General features: G+C 52.8%; 1 protein-coding gene across 1 annotated transcript in view; it reads right to left on the bottom strand.

Moving 5' to 3' along the window:
* Positions 1 to 10,060, bottom strand: part of LOC122544402 (transferrin receptor protein 2-like) — a 28,702-nt gene extending 18,642 nt beyond the window's left edge. The window contains exon 1 of the mRNA XM_043683649.1: positions 9,969 to 10,060. The gene's annotated coding sequence lies outside the window, so the exon portion shown is untranslated. The remainder of the gene's footprint in view (positions 1 to 9,968) is intronic.
* Between the last annotated feature and the right edge of the window lie 537 nt (positions 10,061 to 10,597).

Genomic DNA, 10,597 nt, shown 5'->3' with positions numbered 1-10,597 from the left:
TAGTCATACACCCATCCAAATGCCTCTTAAATGCTGCAATTGTACCAGCCTCCACCACATCCTCTGGCAGCTCATTCCACACACGTACCACCCTCTGCGTGAAAATGTTGCCCCTTAGGTCTCTTTTATATCTTTCCCCTCTCACCCTAAACCTATGCCCTCTAGTTTTGGACCCTCTTACCCCAGGGAAAAGACCTTGTCTATTTATCCTATCCATGTCCCTCATAATTTTGTAAACCTCTATAAGGTCACCCCTCATCCTCCGACGCTCCAGGGGAAACAGCCCCAGCCTGTTCAGCCTCTCCCTGTGGCTCATATACTCCAATCCTGGCAACATCCTTGTAAATCTTTTCTGAACCCTTTCAAGTTTCACAACATCTTTCCGATAGGAAGGAGATCAGAATTGCATGCAATATTCCAACAGTGGCAACATGACCTCCTAAATCCTGTACTCAATACTCTGACCAATAAAGGAAAACATACCAAACGCCTTCTTCACTATCCTATCTACCTGCGATTCCACTTTCAAGGATATGACTGTGGGATTGTACTGTATAAAAGATGGCTGGTGAAAATGTTCTCTAATATTACATTCCTCTCTGTGCTTTGTAAAAGTGTGACCTTGACTGGGAAGCACCCTGGCGACTTTGAGGCGATGAGAGGTGCTACACAAATGCACTTCCTTTGGTCTGCTGGCTGTGTTGTATCGCCATGAGGCAAGATCGAGTGAGGGTCGAACTGGGTCAGGCTCAGGCCCTTCCGATAGGCCGGGACACCCTCTCTCCGAGTCTGGGCTATGCTGCCGTGACTTCCTGAACGGGCACCAACATTTCGACCTCGTCTCTTTGCTCAGAGCAGAACGGGGGCTGACGGAATTTGACCCCCCCCCAAAGGTGGGAACAAATGCCCAGGAATGAAAGGTCAATGACCGCGGGAGCAATTATACTGGGACTTCATCCGGTTCACGGGATGTGGCTGTCACTGAGTAACTGCCCATCTCTAACTGACTTTTGAACGGAGTGGCTTGGTCAGCCATTTTAGAATGTGGATAAGCGTCCAGCACATCGCTATGGGTCTGGAGTCTCGATTTTGAGAAGGACAGCAGATTTCCCTCCCTAAAGGGCATTTGATGAGTTTTTATGACAACTGATGATGGTTGTCATGGTCACCATCATTGATGGTAGCTTTTACTTCCAAATCTACTAATTGAATTTAGGGATTTGCACCCACGTCACTAACCTGGGCTTAATCGTTCATTAGTGGTTCAGTGGCGTTACCTGTTTACTACCGTCATTGGCCCTTGCCCTATACCCAAAGGACATTGCCCGGTTTCTCACCACGGCCAACATCCAGTGCCCTCCCCGTGCGGGTCCCACCGTTTGAGAAAGGGAAGGACTTAAAGCGAGAGAGGGCCGAAGGAAGTCTACCAGAATGGGTAGACAAAGAAGGCTCCTGACTGACCAGGTTTGGCTGAGGGAGCTGCGGCTGATCTCCTCACTGGACCGGTATGATGGGGGTCAGGGGGCTTTCAGGACGTTGGTAGGAAACGTCAAGGCTGACCCATTTCTCTGGGAACGTCTACAGTGAGAGGCCTGATGCCTATGAGGTGGGGGGGGGAATATGATTGAAAGAGAATTGGGGTGAGAGATGGAAACTCACTGTGGGATAATACAAGAAGGGGAGGGAGCGCAAAGGGACAATGTTGTACAGAGAGCAGGCATTGAGCTGATGGGCAGAATGGCCGATTTCTGTCATCACCTAAAGCATGGAGACAGGCCCTTTGGCCTAAACTGGTCCATGCCGACCAAAATATCCACCCACGCTATCCCCATTTCCTTACACTTGGCCCATATCCTTCTAAATCTTTCCTATCCATTCTTTGTCCAAATGCCTTTCAAATGTTGTTACTGTACCCACCTCAACCACTTCCCCTGGCAGCTCACTCCATATGTGTACCACTGTCTGTGTAAAAAAAGTTGCCCCTCAGGATCCCTTTTATTCTTTCCCCTCTAACCTTAAACTGATGCGTCTTGTTCTCAGTTCCCCGACCTTCTGATTGGATGGCAGAACCCCATCCAGGTTCAAGACCCTCCTGCCCCAAAGACATTCCACACCGTAACTTGGGTGTTAGAAAATCTCTGGCCCCAGATGTAATGTGAACTGGTCACTCCCTCTCTCTCTCTCTCTATCTCTCTCTCTCTCTGTGTCTCTCTGCCTTGTATTTGGCCTATCTCTCAAGAACAGGAGTGCGGATGGGGGTGGGGGAGGGGAACGTGTTGGGAGAGAGACGCCCATGAGATTGGGCATCAACACCATGCGGAGACCCGGCAAGCCACGGACTCTGCCTGGTGGAGACCGGGTGAGAGCACAGCAACTCAACTTGCTGGAACGGTGTCAGAGAGGAGCTGGAGAAAGCCCCCCGAGCAGGCGGGCGCTGAATTCTACTGTATCCTCCGAAGCCTCAGAATCCCAGGCCCCAACGAGGCATCAGTGGGAAGACATGTTGGATGAAGGCTCTGCTCAACTTCCCTGCTCTCTGTTGTCCTCCCTCCCCCGCCCCCCCCTCACAGCTTGCCAAGTGGGTACCCAAGTAATTTGGTTCTGGGCACTACCCTCATGGGCAATGAGCTCTGCCACTCCCTGGGTGAGATGGTTTTTCCCCACCCCATGGCTTCCCCAAACCTTCCACCGACCTTGCGACCCCCAGTTTTTATGGGTGTGTTCCTGGTCAGGACAATGCCCCATCCAGGGCCACCGGGAGGTTCGTAGGCCTCAATCTCAGCCTTCCGAGAGTAACAAGCATCATCGCTGAAGCCCACCAGTCCCACCCTCACAAACCTCCCCACCCACCTCCTTCTGCCCCTCGCCAATGCCCTCACACCCTTCCCTCTCGGTTGGTGATGGATCCCCATCACAGTGCTCCAGCCTTGGTCTTCAGAGCAGAATTGGACCATTCGACCCATCGAACCATGGCTGAACTGATCAACCTCAACTCCTCTTGTCCCCCCCCATGGGGCCTTGCTTCCTTAAATAGAGCTTCATACCACAGGAGCAGAATTAGTCCATTCGACCCCTCGAGTCAGCTCCACCATTCCATCATGGCTGACATGCTTCTCAACCACATTCTCCTGCCTTCCCCCACCCCGTAACCCTTGAATTCCCCCCTCACCAATTTGAAACCTCTCCATCTCTGTCTTAAAGACACTCAATGATTTACCCTCCACAGTCCTCTGGGGCAAATCACTCCCCACCCTTTGGCTAAAGAGGTTCCTCCTCATCTCAGGTCATCCATTCACCCTGAGGTAGTGCCCTCAGGCCTTGCTCTCTCCCACCTAGTGGAAAAATCTCCACTCCATCTCGGCCTCTCGCTATTCTGAGTCCAACTCAAGTCAGCTTTAACATTCTATCCCACCCCAGATCAGACCCACCCTGGGCAGGAGAAGGATTTGGGAAAGATATGGGGCAAAACTAAATTAAAGTGGTTCTGGTAAACCGGGAGAGACCTGCCCCATGTATAGGATCTGCTGCGTTATTTTTGAACAAACTAGACGGGACGGTGGCTCAGTGGTGAGCACCGCTGCCTCACGCTGCCAGGGACCCAGGTTCAATTCCAGCCTCGGGCGACTGTCTGTGTAGGAGTTTGCACGTTCTCCCTGTGTCTGCGTGGGTTTCCTCCCACAATCCAAAGATGTGCAGGTCAGGGTGGATTGGGCATGGAAAATTACCCATAGTGCCCAGGGATATGCAGGTCAGGGTGGATTGGACGTGCTAAATTACCCATAGTGTTCAGGGATATGCAGGTTAGGGTGGATTGGCCGTGCTAAATTACCCATAGTGTTCAGGGATGTGCAGGTTAGGGTGGATTGGCCATGCTAAATTACCCATAGTGTTCAGGAATGTGCAGGTTAGGGTGGATTGGCCGTGTAAATTAACCATAGTGTTCAGGGATGTATAAGTTAGGGTGGATTGGCCGTGCTAAATTACCCATCATGTTCAGGGATGCGTAGGTTAGGTGGATTAATTAGGGATAAATAGAGAGTAACAGGGTAGGGGAATGGGTCTGGATGGGTTACTCTTTGGGGAGGTCAGTGTGGACTTGTTGGGCCGAAGGGCCTGTTTCCACACTGTAGGGGATTCTATAATTCAGTTGGAATACCCAGCGTTGAACGGTGACGGTGCAGTGGGAACGTCTCTGGGCCAGTGATCTACAGCTCTGGCCATGGGTTCAGTTCCCACCATTGGCAGCTCTCAATTCAATTGTCTATAAACATCCAATCAGGTTGACGGAGTGAGGGAATGGGATCTGCCACTCTTACGTGGTGTGTACCTACACGTGACTCCACACCCACAGTGAGGTGAACGAGCCAGCCCCTTGAGGGGCAGATAGGGATGGGAAACACGTGCTGCTCCCAGCCAGCAATGCCCACGTCCCGTGAAAAGAAAAATTTGCAAACGTGCTCCCTCCTCCTCCACCCCCCCCACCCCTGTAATTTGCAAAATAAATTCGACCATGAGACCCTCCCAGTCACTGAACCCCTTCTCCCGTCTCCCCTCTCCAAGCGAGTGTGATAGCTCCCACTGTAGAATAGCCTCACCACAGCCTGACTCGCAGTCTTAAATTTTTGATGTCCGTCAGACCAGAATTGGAGGAATTGAAGGTTTGGGATAGTTACTGTCCAAGGCGCAGTGCGGACAGACCACATCCAAAGTCTCCCTGATGAAGTTCAATGGGGGGTCAGAACAGGCTCGAGGGGCCAAATGGCCTACCACTGTTCCTATTCTTTATTCCCTTTGTAGAAAGCGGTCAAGTAATGGGTCTGATAAAGGAATCAGCCCAGGCTTGGTGGGCCGAAGGGTCTGTTGTTGTGCTGTAATTATCTTTGCGCTATTTCTTCCAGAGTCGTGGGTCAAGGGGCAAGGTCCACGCGATTTGGGACGTGCGTGAGAGGCAGAGAGAGCTCTCAGGGTGGGGGAGGGGGAGCCACGTGTCAGGGAATAGTCTCCCTGGAATACCAGCCGGATTCGATCTCCAGACCTTCGACTTGGGGCAGGAAGTGGCGGGGGGGGGAGTTCAATGTACGCGGTTTCGATGTAGGTGGCCCCAGAATATGGCCGCTGTCACAAGGGTCAAAGGCTGAAGGTCATCTGGCCCGTCTGCCTCTCACTACTCATTTACCTCGAACGTCACAGATCGAGGATTCAGTATCCCAGAGAGTGGAGGTCAATTCCCTACACCCTCCTCACACTGAAGGTGCCCACCACAATAAAGGTTATGGAGATGTCCATCCTTCCCCGGGCTCTGGATCAGCCTGACCTCTGTGGGCCCACATTCCACCTATGTATCGCCAGCCCCTACGCTCACACTGCCACACCATCCCCCCCCCATTCCAGTCCACCAATGCCTCCATTTTAAAATTCTCCCCTGCTTGTCCTTCATCCCCACGTCCCTCTCTCTCTGACATCTCTGCCCTCCAACATCGGCAGCCCCTCTAGCTCCCTCGGATTTTAACTGCTGCCCAGGTCACCCCCTTGCTACCGCGCCTCGGTTTCTTTCGGGTAATCACTGCCGCGGAGGGCCTGGCTGGTACGTTTTTGTTTCCAAAAGGTCGCTACATAAATGCATGTCACTTTCATTACGGCTGAGGCCACGGAGCAGGGCGATTCTAAAAATTCCCCCGGCTGAGTTGGGGGTACAGTGTGTGACACCGGACCGGGGGGGCTCTGTTCCTGGTACCCCATTCTGAGGGCTGAATGGCCTGCTCCTGATCCTGTTGTCCACATTTCTAAGAATGGCGTGTAGGTTCGATAGGCCGAACGGCCTACGTTTTCCCTCGGGCTTCTATCCCGTGCTGGGGCAGTTTTTAGGGAGACAGGCAGAGTGGGAACGGCCCACATCTCTGCAAGGCCCCTCTCCTCACTCCCATCTCCATGGCGACCGCCCACTGACCACCACAGGAAGCGGAGTGGGTCTCAAGGCTGGGTTAGCAATCAGGACGGTGTTGGGTATGACCTTGGGGAGGGCTGGCTGACGGGCGGAGCTGCATGACTGTTTTCCCGCTGTCAGCGCGTGGGAGCCGACATGTGGAACTTTCCAGAAGGCCTTGGCGAGCACCGCCAGTCCCCTGCTGGTCAGTCAGTCAGAGTGGAAAGGATTGAGTTTGACATCTCCCTGGCTTCATCCACCCGCTTGTGATGCTGCCAAATCGACGTGCTGCCATTTTGGGTTGTATCGGGAAATGTCTGCGGCCGACCCGTGCACAGCAAGATCCCTTAGCTGTTAAAAGGTCGCCTCTTGCCAGTGGAGGCTGAGTGGGATTCAGAGCCAGGGTCTTGTGAACCCCAAGCAGGCTTTGAGGCCTACCAAAAGAGGGCTGACGCTGCAGCAGCCAATGACAATAGCTTCTGGTTTACCCACCTTCGGACTGTGGAAAAATCCTCGGATAACCTAACGTTCCAGTCGCCGTCAAACAGGCCATTCAGCCCCTCTGGGATTTATACACTGCAGGGACGCTCTACATTGTGACCTGACTAAGGCAGAGGTAGATTCTTGGCTGACAAAGGAAGCGATGGCGGCCGGGGAAAGGTGTCAGGGTGGATCTTCTCGTGTCTGCCTTTCAACATACCCTACCTCCTCCAGGTGTTCAACTGAATTTGGAAGGCGCCAACCACCGTAAAGAAAAGCCCCATCTGATTTGCTAATGGCCCTTTGGGGAGGGAAAAATCTGTCCTGACCCTGGCTTCGGCCTACACCTGACCCGAGCCCTGCAGCAAGATGGCCGACACGTCATTGCTGTCTGAAACGCCCGGGAAGTGAGTGGCGTGGCCAAATTAGGAATGGGTAACAAACGTTGTGCTGTGAAAGCATAAACGAGAAAATAAATCGCAGACGTTTTCCTGAATTGGGTGACTGTTTTGTATGTCTACCCGTTGGTCATTTTAGCAGCCCTCTCTCAGAGGTCCCATGATCAGCCATTTCCTCTCGGTAAAGGAGGCTCCTGCCTGTCACGATCTGTCAGTCCTTAGCGTGAGAGGGTTTTATACGTCTCGTTTGTACCCCTGCTTCGGGTAAACTGAGCTTGGCCTAACCGACCCCATCGAACCCGCCTCCCAAAGCGCGTGAGGAACCGCCCATGTGTTAGCGGTTCGGTTGCCAGTTACCGTGCCAAATGTCTGCAGGCTACGGGCCAGAGTAGGCTGCTTAACAAAACATCGCCAAAAGCATGAAAACCGCAAAGGATTAATGCCCGCCCTCCCAGAGACTGAGGGCCATTAGTCAGCGAGAAGGCAGTGCACCCATATCTCACAGCTGCAGACGGAGCAGCAACATCAATGTGCATTCCCCTAGCACCCTTTTGCGTCCAAGTGCTTCGCAGGATCCTGGGCCAACTCAGGAGAAACGAGGACCCCTCCTCCACCCCCGATTCAAGAGGGAGCGAGAGAGAGAGACGGAAGTGGAGAGGTTGAAGGAGGGAGTTCCAGGCAGCTAAAGGAGCAGTGGGCAATGGCGGGGGGGGGGGGATTTAAGCCCATGGGTGGTAGGGGAGACACTTAAAGAGGTCGGATTTGTAGGGACGTGAAGACCCACAGGCCTGCAGGAGGAGGGGAATAGCGAGATAGTGAGGGGGGTGACTTTGAAATACGTGCATCGAGAGCACTTTACCTCAGAACCATGTGGCATCCAATCCAGGAATGTCGCAGGCTAGCTGGGGACTTAGCCCCTCATTCCTTCACCACCACCCCATTCCCCTTCATCCTTTTGCATTTCCATGCTCCCCCTCGCCCCTTCAAGTTGCCCACCCCTAATTACACCTTGGACTGAACTCTGGGCCCTGTCAGAGGGGCATGGCTGTGGGGCTTGAAGTCACATGTAGGCTGGGCGGGGGTGGATGTACCTCCCTAAAGAGGCATGATAGAGTCCACAGCCATCGATGACAGTGTCACAAAGACAGCCTTTCGATTCAGTTGAATACCTGAAGGATCCATCGAACGGGCAAATACACAACCTACAAACTCCTACCACAAGTGACAGCTTAGGCTAAATGTTTAAGTCGAGGTTTTTTTAAATGGGATTTAATAGAATCCTAGAATCCCTACAGTGTGGAAACAGGCCATTCGGTCCAACAAGTCCACACCGACCCTCTGGAGAGTATCCCAACCAAACCCGTTCCCTATTACTCTATATTTACTCCTGACTAATCCCCCCTGACTTAGACATCCTTGAACACTATGGGTAATTTAGCACGGCCAATCCACCCTAACCTGCACATCCCTGGGCACTACGGGTAATTTAGCACGGCCAATCCACCCTAACCTGCACATCCCTGGGCACTACGGGGCAATTTAGCGGAGCACCCGGAGGAAACCCGCGCAGACACGGGGAGAATGTGCAAACTCCACACAGACAGTCGCCTGAGGTTGGAATCAAACCTGGTTCCGTGGCGCTGTGAGGCAGCGGTGCTAACCACTGAGCCATCGTGCCACCCCAATTTGTAGCTCCTGTCGTTATGGTGTGAGCCCAGGGTTCTGGATCACAGCTACATCATCGTCTCCCCCTCAGCAGCCATCAATGGCCCCCAGACTGCCCTATCTCACAACTGCAGGCGGGAACAGCAACATGGACGTGCATTTGCCTAGCGCCCAGTCAACTCACAGCCGTTCTCCTCCTGCCAACTTCCCTCCCCCCAATCCCGCCACCCCTAGCTCAAACAGCAAACATGTCTGAGTTTTTCGGATCCTTTTCGATCCACCTGGTTGAGCTTGCACCTTCATTCTCTCCACGCAAGGGAGTTTCAGCTCCTGGTGAGTTTGAGCAGGGCTACCCGGTCTGTCCAGCTGAGGAGGGGTGCGGTCCAAAGCCGAGAGCCCCGTTCCTCGGGAGCTCCCCCTGACCCTTAGCGCGTCCTCTGCCCTCTCTATCCCCGCACTCTTTGACGTTACTCTTTCGGGTGAGTTGGTGCCCTCAACAGAGTCGTACAGCACGGAAACAGACCCTTCGGCCCAACTCATCTACGTTTCCCAAACTGAACCTGTCCCCCTTGCCTGCATTTGGCCCATTTCCCTGTAAACCCTTCTGTTTTCCGTGACCTTATCTTTGTAATATAATAGTACCAGCCCCCGGCACTTTGTCTCCCAGCTCCTTCCAGACACCCACCAACCTCTGCGTGAAAACGTTGCCCCTTGGGTCCCTTCTTAACTCATTCCTCTCTCGCCTTAAACCTCTGGTTTTGCACTCCCTTACCCTGGGGGATAAAAGCGTGGCTACTTCAGAAAAGGTTTACTTGGGTCGGGATATCTGGTCGGCATTGGGCCGAAGGGTCTGTTTCCATGCTGTACATCTCTATGACTCTATTTACCCCATCCCTCATGATTTTGTAAACCCCTATAAGGTCACCCCTCAGCCTCCGACACTCCAGGGAAAACAGCCCCAGCCTCTCAAACCATCCAGTCCCTTTTCTCGGGATATCTGGTCGGCATTGGGCCGAAGGGTCTGTTTCCGTGCTGTACATCTCTATGACTCTATTTACCCCATCCCTCATGATTTTGTAAACTCCTATAAGGTCACCCCTCAGCCTCCGACACTCCAGGGAAAACAGCCCCAGCCTCTCAAACCATCCAGTCCCTTTTCTGCACCTTTCCCAGTTTTCTAACATCCTTCTTACCGGAAGGCAATCAGAATTGTACACGGTACTCCAAAAGTGGCCGAACCAATGTCCTGAACAGCACTGAGCTCAGATGGTTCTAGACTCAGTGAACTCTAAGTGTAGCATTTTACAATTCTACATATGACAATTGCCTGTTCCTCTCCAGCTAGAAGCTGCTTCGGAAATAGCCCCCCCCGCCTCTCTCTTTCTGGGGCGTGGGGGGGGGGGTTCAGATCCCCTTCCTGATTAAACACCCTCTCCCACACCTTTCCCCACTCTGACACGAACCAAGACGAGGAGCAATTGCACATTAAAAGGACAACTCACCCACCAGCAGTCCGTGTCCCAAGTGTCAGAGGAGTCACAGAGACGAGCCCTTGCCCAATTTACTGAGAGCTCGTCAGCCATTGGCTGATCTGTCTCCTCCCACCCCCTGAGCTGCCTGATTAACCCTTGGTGTGCCCCGGAGACAGGGTAACTCCCATCTACCTTAGGGACTCGCCCCAACTTTGAGGGGATAGGGCAATTTGAGGGGAAGATTCCGAGGGTCTGCTCGGAGTTACAGGTCTTTGACATTGGGGAAGAGAGCGGAGATGAGATTGTACTGGAAGGGGCACAGAAGTGAGGGGTGGTATTTGTCGAAGAGGGATGCATTTGGTCTAGTTTTTGGATAGAGTCAAACTCCAGTGTTTGTTTCTGGGATGTGCAGAATGGAACTGCGTTTGTGACGATGAAGATGTTTTTGCTGTGAACAAAGTATATATTTGAAATAAACACCTCAGTAAATACAGTCAGGGAACAGCGGGACTCGCTCCCACGGGGAATTGAGGTGGATAGGGAGGATAGAGTTAAGATTAGATAGATAGATAACTTACAGTGTGGAAACTTTGGCCCAATAAGTCCACACTGACCCTCCGAAAAGCAAACCACCCAGACCCATTCCCCTACATTTACCC

The sequence above is a fragment of the Chiloscyllium plagiosum genome, chromosome 48 (assembly GCF_004010195.1).
Source record: "Chiloscyllium plagiosum isolate BGI_BamShark_2017 chromosome 48, ASM401019v2, whole genome shotgun sequence".
Taxonomy (NCBI): Eukaryota; Metazoa; Chordata; class Chondrichthyes; order Orectolobiformes; family Hemiscylliidae; genus Chiloscyllium; species Chiloscyllium plagiosum.
The sequence above is the reverse complement of the archived record's forward strand: the minus strand, read 5'-3'. Positions and strand labels throughout refer to the sequence as shown.